Raw genomic sequence first — 8205 nt, forward strand, 5'->3', positions numbered from 1 at the left:
TTAGTGGGCCTTGGCAAAGGGTGCCAATCTAAAGGCCTCTATTCTATGGCCCCGTGGGCTTGCCCTAAGCGTGCAGGAGCCCCTGTATCATCCCTTCATTTCTGCCATTCAAAGAGTCCGCTGGGATTTAGGTGTGGCATGGGCAGTGAGAGGCATGGAGAAATCTCCTTCAATGACCTTCATAAACAGTGAACTGATAACCAATCCACCCACTCATTTCCCATCAGAGAAACTGAGGCCCAAAGAGGGGATATGACCTACCCATATCAGAGAGTTCAAAGCGTAGCTGGGGTGGGAAGCTACATGTCTCGATTCCTGTCTGGGGCTTAACTCCCCTACCTCACGCTGCCTGTTGAACGTGATGAGGCCCTGTAAACAGGGGTTCTAGAAGCACAGGTCTGGGAATCGGAGCTCAGGACCTAGATTGTGTTCAACGTGCCAAGAGGCGAAACAGGCCAATCCAGACTGAAAAGTATCCAAGAAGGAGTCCCTAGGCCCCTCTCCAAGGCCCCCAAATTCGCCACACCTTGGTGCGTTCCATCTGGTTGTTTTCTCCCCTTGAAAGGAAGGTGCCGTCCCCACAGCCCTAGCTACACGGCGGTCACTAGCCACCAGCCACCAGTGGCTATTGAGGACTCGAAGTGTGGCTAACACACACTGATACGCGCTGCAAATGTAAGAGACACAATGGCTTTCACAAAATTTAGCGCAAAAATACATAGAATATGTGGCTACCTTTTCACGTTAATTCGTGTTGAAATGATAACGTTATTAAAATGAATTTCACCTGTTTCTTTTTCCTTGTTTAATATGACGTCTGGAAATTTAAAATTAAATCCGTGGCTCACATTTGTAGCTTCCACTGTGCTTCTGTCAGGACGGCACTGGTCCAGGGTACTTGGCCTTGGCTTCCCTCTGAGATTGCAGGCTCTGGAGGGCAGAGAGCTGCCTTGAATAGTACTGGTCCACTCAAGTGGTCCCTCTAAGTCCGGCATCCCAGGACCTGCACGTGCTGATGCACAAGCTGGGTTCTTAGTTCTCCAGACTGCATAGCCTGCCCATATGGGCTCCTCTGGGGTGCCTTGGATCCACAGAGTCTCAGAACTGGGTATGGGAGCAATCAAGGCAGCCTTTCCGTTGGAGATGAATGGGGCTTTGGGTTCGGGGCCGGGATAAGGCAAGCCGGGTGCCAAGGGCACAAAATTTGAGTCACTCATTCTCAGGATGGGGCTAGAAACCTTACTTGCCACTTGGCTGTTCGCAGCCTTGCCAGCCTCCGCTATGGTTCCTTCAGAGGGCCCCAGGCCGGAACCACATCTCCACAGGGGTCCACAGCTAAACTCACCGCAGTCCTGGGGTGATCCTAACAGCCACCTTCCAGGGCAAAACCCCCCACTCAACACCCCCCCCCCCCAAGTCAACCCCGCATATAATCCAGATTCAGCCCCGATTCCTCTACATCCCGGGCCCCTTCGCTGTACTTTGAGTGCCTCCAGGAGACAAGCGGCATTAATGGCAATAATTTTGCAGCTTTGAAAGGGAAGCGCCCAAAACCCTGAGGCGTGGGGGCTACAGGAGCTCTCTGAGGAGAGGGCCAGACAGCAGGCATCCCTCAGAGGCCTCCGTCCCGCTGCAGGCCATGGGGCCAACGTGTCCCAACATTGACAGGCTTCCTTGCACAAGCCAGACCTCACAGAGTGAGGGGGGTGCGTGAGGAGGGGGGACAAGGAGGCTCGACAAGAGGGTCGGGGGCTCATCCATCAAGAACCATCAAACAGCAGGGCCACAAGCCTGCCTGAACGTTAGGCTTTTTAAAGGGGACTTCTGCAGCTCCCCCACCCCAAAACCTTAGCCTCCTGAAATCAAGCACATTCCACCGGAGAGGGATTAGGGGGTTGGCAACCCAGGCCGGGCTGGCCCCTGCCTGCTCACCCACGGTGCTGGCACTGAACCCCCCCTCCACCGCCCCCCAACTGGAGCTGCGGTTATGGGGCCCAGGGCAAGGCAGAAATTGGTGGGGCCTTTTTGTCTGCCCCTGCTTTTAAGAAAATAGCACACAGTTTGAGAGGCGATATTTACTATCTTTTCTTTTTTTAAATCGGGAGAGGTGGGTCGCAGCGGGGGTCTCCAAAGCCTTGTTAGAGCCAAGGGCTGGGGCTGGAGAGTGGAAAGGGCTCCTTAGGTAAGAGCAGAGGACCAGTGCGGTCCTCCCCACTGAAACCAACACCTGCACTGGCTGACCGTCCACAACCACTGGGGATCAGCCAGCCTCAGGGGGCCTGAGTGCTCATGGACATGGTTAGGTCTCTCTGCCAGGGGGTCAAGGGCACAGGCTCCCTTGTCTCCTTCCCTCCACACTGGGACCCAGAGGACAGCGGGCCAGGAAGAACCCCAAACCTTGACAGTTGCTCATCAAGGCATCAGAAAGACCTATGTTCAGATCCTGGCTCAGCCCCCTGCCACCTGTTGACCTTGGCCGGCTACTTGAATTCTCCAAGCCCCGTTTCCTTAATTGGCAAGTAGTCCTAGTACGCTCTGGTATACTGGAAAGCCATCAGGTCTGGCTATCAGAGAGGCCGAGTGGGGCCAGTGGCATGCTGTGCATCCTTGGGTAAGTTACTTGACTGCTCTGACCTTCATTTTCCTTATGAGGTTTTTACAAGGATTAAGTGAAATCACATGTTTGAAAGTACCTGGCACAACGCACGGTGGGTGGCGCCACCAGATGGAATTCATCCCCTTGTCTCCTGCCCTCCCCCCACTTCATGGTATAACTGCCCTTGGTGCCTTCACGATATAGCTCTGATCACCCTAATCACCCTAGCTGCAATGTAGCTGTGGCAGTTATATGCTGGTCTCTCAGGTGGTGGGTTCCAGGCAGGACACTGTGATAGCGCCTAGTATACATATGGTGCTCAAGCAGTGCTCTTATTTTTGTACCTTTGGGAGGTAGGGTTGCATATGAGTTAAGAGCATCGACTCTGCAGCCTGAGTTCAAAAGCCGGCTCTGCCCCTTACTGGATGGACAATCTTAGGCCAGTCACTTAACTTCTGTGTGCTTCAACTTGCACATTTGTAAAATGAGCAGGATGTTAGCACCATCCTCATAGAGTTGGGGGGGGGGTGTTAAATAAAGTAATAATTATAAAGGGCACATACTACATGCTGCAAGCGTGTTTTGTTAAATCAAATTTATGGAGGGGCACCTGGGTGGCTCAGTCAGTTGAGTGTTGGACTTCAGATCAGGTCACGATCTCATGGATCCTGACTTCGAGCCCTGCGCTGGGCTCTGTGCTGATGGCTCGGAGCCCGGAGCCTGCTTCAGATTCTGTGTCTTTCTCTCTGCCCCTCCCTTGCTCACGCTCTGACTCTCTCTCTTTCAAAAACAAGTAAACATGAACACAATTTTTAAAAAATAAAATAAATCAATCAAATTTATTGACCACCTTCCTTGCCCAGAGATGCTCACCATCCATCTGCTGGCCCCAGTTCAGGCCTTTGGCTGGGCTCTGTCCTATTAGTTCAGGGAAGTCCTTTCTGACCCTGTGTCTATTTTCTTATGGGAGAGGGGAGGGAGCCGAGCTCCCAGAGAGGTGGGGGGAAGGCCTTGGCTTGGCGTCCGGGTCCTCGCCTCCCACCCATCAGCACTGGTCAGGATCCAGGGCTTGCTGCTCCTTTCCTGGGCTGGCTTTCTCCAGGGTGGGGGCTGGGCCGGGCTGGGTGGGCTGCCCCTCACTCTCAGGAAGAGATCCGACAGGCAGGGAATGCATTTGTAACCGCCCAGTGGTCCGCACAAAGGTGGCTACAGGAGGAGCTTCCTCTCCAGGAGGAAGGGAGAAGGTCAGCGGCCCACATCCGGCCCTGCCTGTTCCTCCCAGATGCTATGGAAAGATGTCCTAGTCACTTCGTCATTGCTGGGCGGGGTCTTTCCTTCACACTGGGGCTGGTCCCTTGGAGGACTCTGGCCTGCAGGGCTGGGCACACACTCAGAGGCACAAAATCTCTCCGCCTTGCACTCCCTGGCCCCCCATACACACAGTCCAGAGCCTGCGGGACGAAGCAACCAGTTTCTGACTTGGCCATCTGCTTGACATTCCACTGGGTTGTCCCAGGCTGTGGGTAAGGCCCACTGCCTGGATGCACAGTGGACTTCGGGGAGTGATGGCTTAGCTGTCTGTGTTCATTGCCCAAGAAGTCAAGGTCACGGGTCAGTCCTTAGATAGGGCCAGAGATTTCCTTCTCTTCCATAGCCACAGGTGCCACCCCGCACCGGGGCTTCCTCTCTCACCCATGTGCAACATGTACAAAAGGGATCAGCGATGACTCAGCAGAAGGAGAAAACTGCATCTTCTCGCTGCTGCCCACCCCGGCTGGGGGTGGGTTATTCTAAGCATCATCTTCATGGGGGACCTTTGGATTCTGTGATGTAGGTGAAGATCATCTCACTAGGGCCGCCGTGCAAAAATATAGAAACTTTAAGACACATGGAGACCTGCTCCAAACTCCCAGAGCTGGTTTTTTTGTGGTGTGAGTGGGCATCTCCTGCTCTGTGTCTGGGGAGGTAGAGCCCCAGGGAGGGGGCCCAGGAGATGGGAGCACTTCACCTCCAAGGGAGAGGCAGAGTTCTGCAGGAAAACCTGGGCTCATGGTCATGGACTCAATGGCACCACTGAGAATTAAGATTTTTTTCTATCTTTCTGCCTGACTACTCCCCACGTGCTTGCCAGCTCACCTCATGGTGTCAAAGTGGCTGCCACACACCCGGGGACTGCCGACCAATACGGTAAATGCCTGAAGCATAAGAGAAACAGTTTCTTCTTATGTCCCTTTTTAAGAGAGAGGGAGCCATTCTTACAAGCCCAGCAGAACCTGCCTTCAAGTCTCTTTGGCTAGCATTGCGTCACCTGCCCGTGTTCAAATTAATCTCTGAAAACAGAAAAGGGATGATCGCACCTGGATTTACTCCTGAGCTGGGGGTGGAGATCCCTTCTCCAGAGGGAATGGGTGTCTCACCAGAACCAGTGTTCTTTTACCAAGAAGATGGGGGAGCTGGCTACTCACAGTGTCTGTTGGCAATCAGAAGAAAGATCTAGGAGTTTGTGTTTCTTCCCCCCACCCCAGGATGGTAAACCCATCCCTGGCTTTCTCAGCTCCCTGCTTTGTTTGTTTTTCCCTCTAGAAGGACTGCTTGGCCACAAACTTCTCCTTGTTTGTTGTTAAAACTTGGCCAAGTGAAAACTTCTGCCATAGTGTTCTCTCTCTCTCTCTCTTTCGCTCTCTGTCTTAAACACACACACACACACACACACACTCTAGTGTCCATTGAACTACTCTGGATCCCACATAGGTAGGAGCAAAATGCCTGTTCCGGCGTGTTGCCCAGTCCCCGGCACAGACACCACCCCCATCTGTTTCTGACAAGGTTGGCACAAGTAGGCATCTACGAATCTCCATTTTTTCATAAACAACTCACAGCCAAATACTGGGCTTGATTTAAAGCAAAGGCAAAATGACACCTAACCTCACATGCTCCACGTGACCCAACCGGAAGGAGGATGCTTACGAGGCAATGTTCAGGGAGGGGCCGCAGCTTAGCTTGCTGTGTCCATAGCAGGCACCAGAAGGAATCTCAGTGGTAAAAATCTTGCTCCAGACAGCCCTGAGGCGGTGCCTGGTAGCTGGACATTGCGGAGGGAACCGAAAGATTCGTGGCAAATGACCCAGTCCCACTCCATTGCTATGAGCATAGGGAGATGCTATACTAGGTATATGGGTTGGGGTTCTGCTGTTCCCTTCCTGTCCGCCCCCTACAAGAAGTCTGGAGAAACTCCCCATGCAGCTGACGGCACTAAATACAAAAATCAAGTTCCTGATGCAGACCTGTTTCCTCTGTGTAATAGGACCCCGCCTACCTCGGGGTCTCCCCTTGCTGCCCTCTCAGCTCCGGCCACACCATGGCCTTCTTGCCGCTCCTGAAACGTGCCAGGCTTGTTCCTGCCTCAATTCCCTCTACCTCAAATGCCTGCATCCTATCTTAGCCCACAAGCCAATTTTTCAGAGAAAACTTCAGTGAACACCTGTATAAGGCAGTCCCTCTTACCTTCATTTTATTTCTTTCAGTTGCAGTATAGCTGGACAGAAAACAAGCTATTTATAGGTTTACTTCTCTCCCCCCCCCCCTCAGAATAGAAGCCCCATGAGGACCAGACCCTGGACAGGCTTGGTCCCCACTCTATCCCAGAACACAGAGCTTGGCCTGTAGATGGTGCTCAGTAATGAACGAATTCACGATATCTCCAGACCAGACCACTTCTCTGGGATAAAATGAAAAACAAACAAATAAGCAAACATCAATCTGCTGGGAAAGTGCCTGATATTTTGGGGTGCCTGGCTGGCTCAGTCGGTGGAGCGGGCAACTCTTGATCTTGGGGTTGTGAGTTCAAGCCCCACTCTGGGCATAGAGCTTACTTAAAAAAATTGTTGTGAGGGGCGCCTGGGTGGCTCAGTCAGTTAAGTGTCCAACTTTGGCTCAGGTCATGATCTTGGGTTGGTGAGTTCGAGCCCCACGTCAAGCTCTGTGCTGAGAGTTCAGAGCCTGGAGCCTGCTTCGGATTCTGTGTCTCCTTCTCTCTCTGCCCCTCCCCCACTTGTGCTCGCTCTCTCTCTCTCAAAAACAAACATTAAAAAAATGAAAAAAGTGAAATCAAAAGTGCCAGGTAGAGATTAGCTACAATTACAGTCTTCCCACTCTGCATGTCCCACAGTGCAGAACACGCAGGAGCGAATTGACCGAAAGTAGCAAGTGTAAGACCCCCTTTACTGCTTCTCCTCCTTATTCTTCATCTTATCCTCTAAGAGCGATTGCACTTTGGGGGGCTTGCAAAGTAGAAACGAAGGGGAGACGGTTGTATACGGTCTGTAACAGCAATGATGCCCACGCGTGCCAGGCACTGTACTGTGCATTTGGCATTCGGATCGCGGTGCCCATTTTGCAGATGAGGACTCTGAATCTCATGAAGGCGGAGGGACTTGTTCAAGGTCCCTGGACTAGGAGAGGGGGGAGTTGGGGTTAGACTCTCAACAGTTGGCCTGGAATTTCTGCACTCTGAACTACTCCGCTGGCCACTTCCCCACCTCTGATGTGGGTCACCGTAAGATTTAAGTGAGGTAACAATCAGCTTACCGGACCCAGTTGCCTAGCATTTTCTAGATAACAGCTGTACTGGGAGAAATCACATAAATGAAGTTCACCCTTTTTCAAGCGCACGAGTCAGTGGTTTTTAGTATGTTCACGGAGTTATGCAGCCATCATCAGCCACTCCCCTACTCTCAGAGAATGTTCACCACCTTCCCCTCAAAACCCATGCCTATTGGCAACCATGACCGTTCCTCCCTCCCCCCTCGTCCTAGGCAACCGCTGCTCTATTTTCTGTCTCTGTGGCTTTTTCTACTGGGGACATTTCTTGTAGACGGCATTGTGCAGTGTGCCTATGCAGCGTTTTGTGACTGGCTTCTTTCACTCAGCTGAACGCTTTCAAGGCTCACCCACGTAGCAGTGCGCATCGGCACGTCGTTCCCTTTGATGGCCGTATACTATTCCGTCGTGTGGATGGACCACGTTTGTTTATCCGTTCGCCAGCTGGCGGGCCTTGGCTTGTTTCCATCTTCACACGATGGGGGATCGTGCTGCTGAGAGCATTCCCGTACAAGTGTTTGTACAGATGCGTGTTTTGCCTTTCTTGGGTAGATATCTAGGTATGCTATGGCTGAGTCATATGGTAACTCATGCTTAACATTTTGAGGAATTGCCCAAGTGTTTTCCAAAGCAGCTGCACCTGTTATGTTCCTACCAGCAGGTTATGAGGTTTATCATGCACGAGGGATTCGAGATGCTGCTATCATTACTGTTGAAAAAGACAGTTGTCTGACTTTCTGTTGAGGCTGGCTCCCTTATGCAAGGATCCTCCCTGAATTTAGAGGTTCCCCCAGCATGACCTTTATTTTTGTTCTGTTGTTTTTCCTCTTCACTTGCCTCCTTATTTTCCTCCTTGTCCTAAGTCCTAACTCTTCCCCTGGCTCTTTCATCCCTGCAGGTGTCACCTGTTCCCCGCCCACACACACACACAGTGGGGCAGCTGGAGGCCCCAGTGGGCCAGAGATGAGGCCAGATCTCATGACAACAGCCATGGGCACAGGCCATGGCCA

This window comes from Acinonyx jubatus, chromosome E1 (assembly GCF_027475565.1).
Source record: "Acinonyx jubatus isolate Ajub_Pintada_27869175 chromosome E1, VMU_Ajub_asm_v1.0, whole genome shotgun sequence".
NCBI classification, from domain to species: Eukaryota; Metazoa; Chordata; class Mammalia; order Carnivora; family Felidae; genus Acinonyx; species Acinonyx jubatus.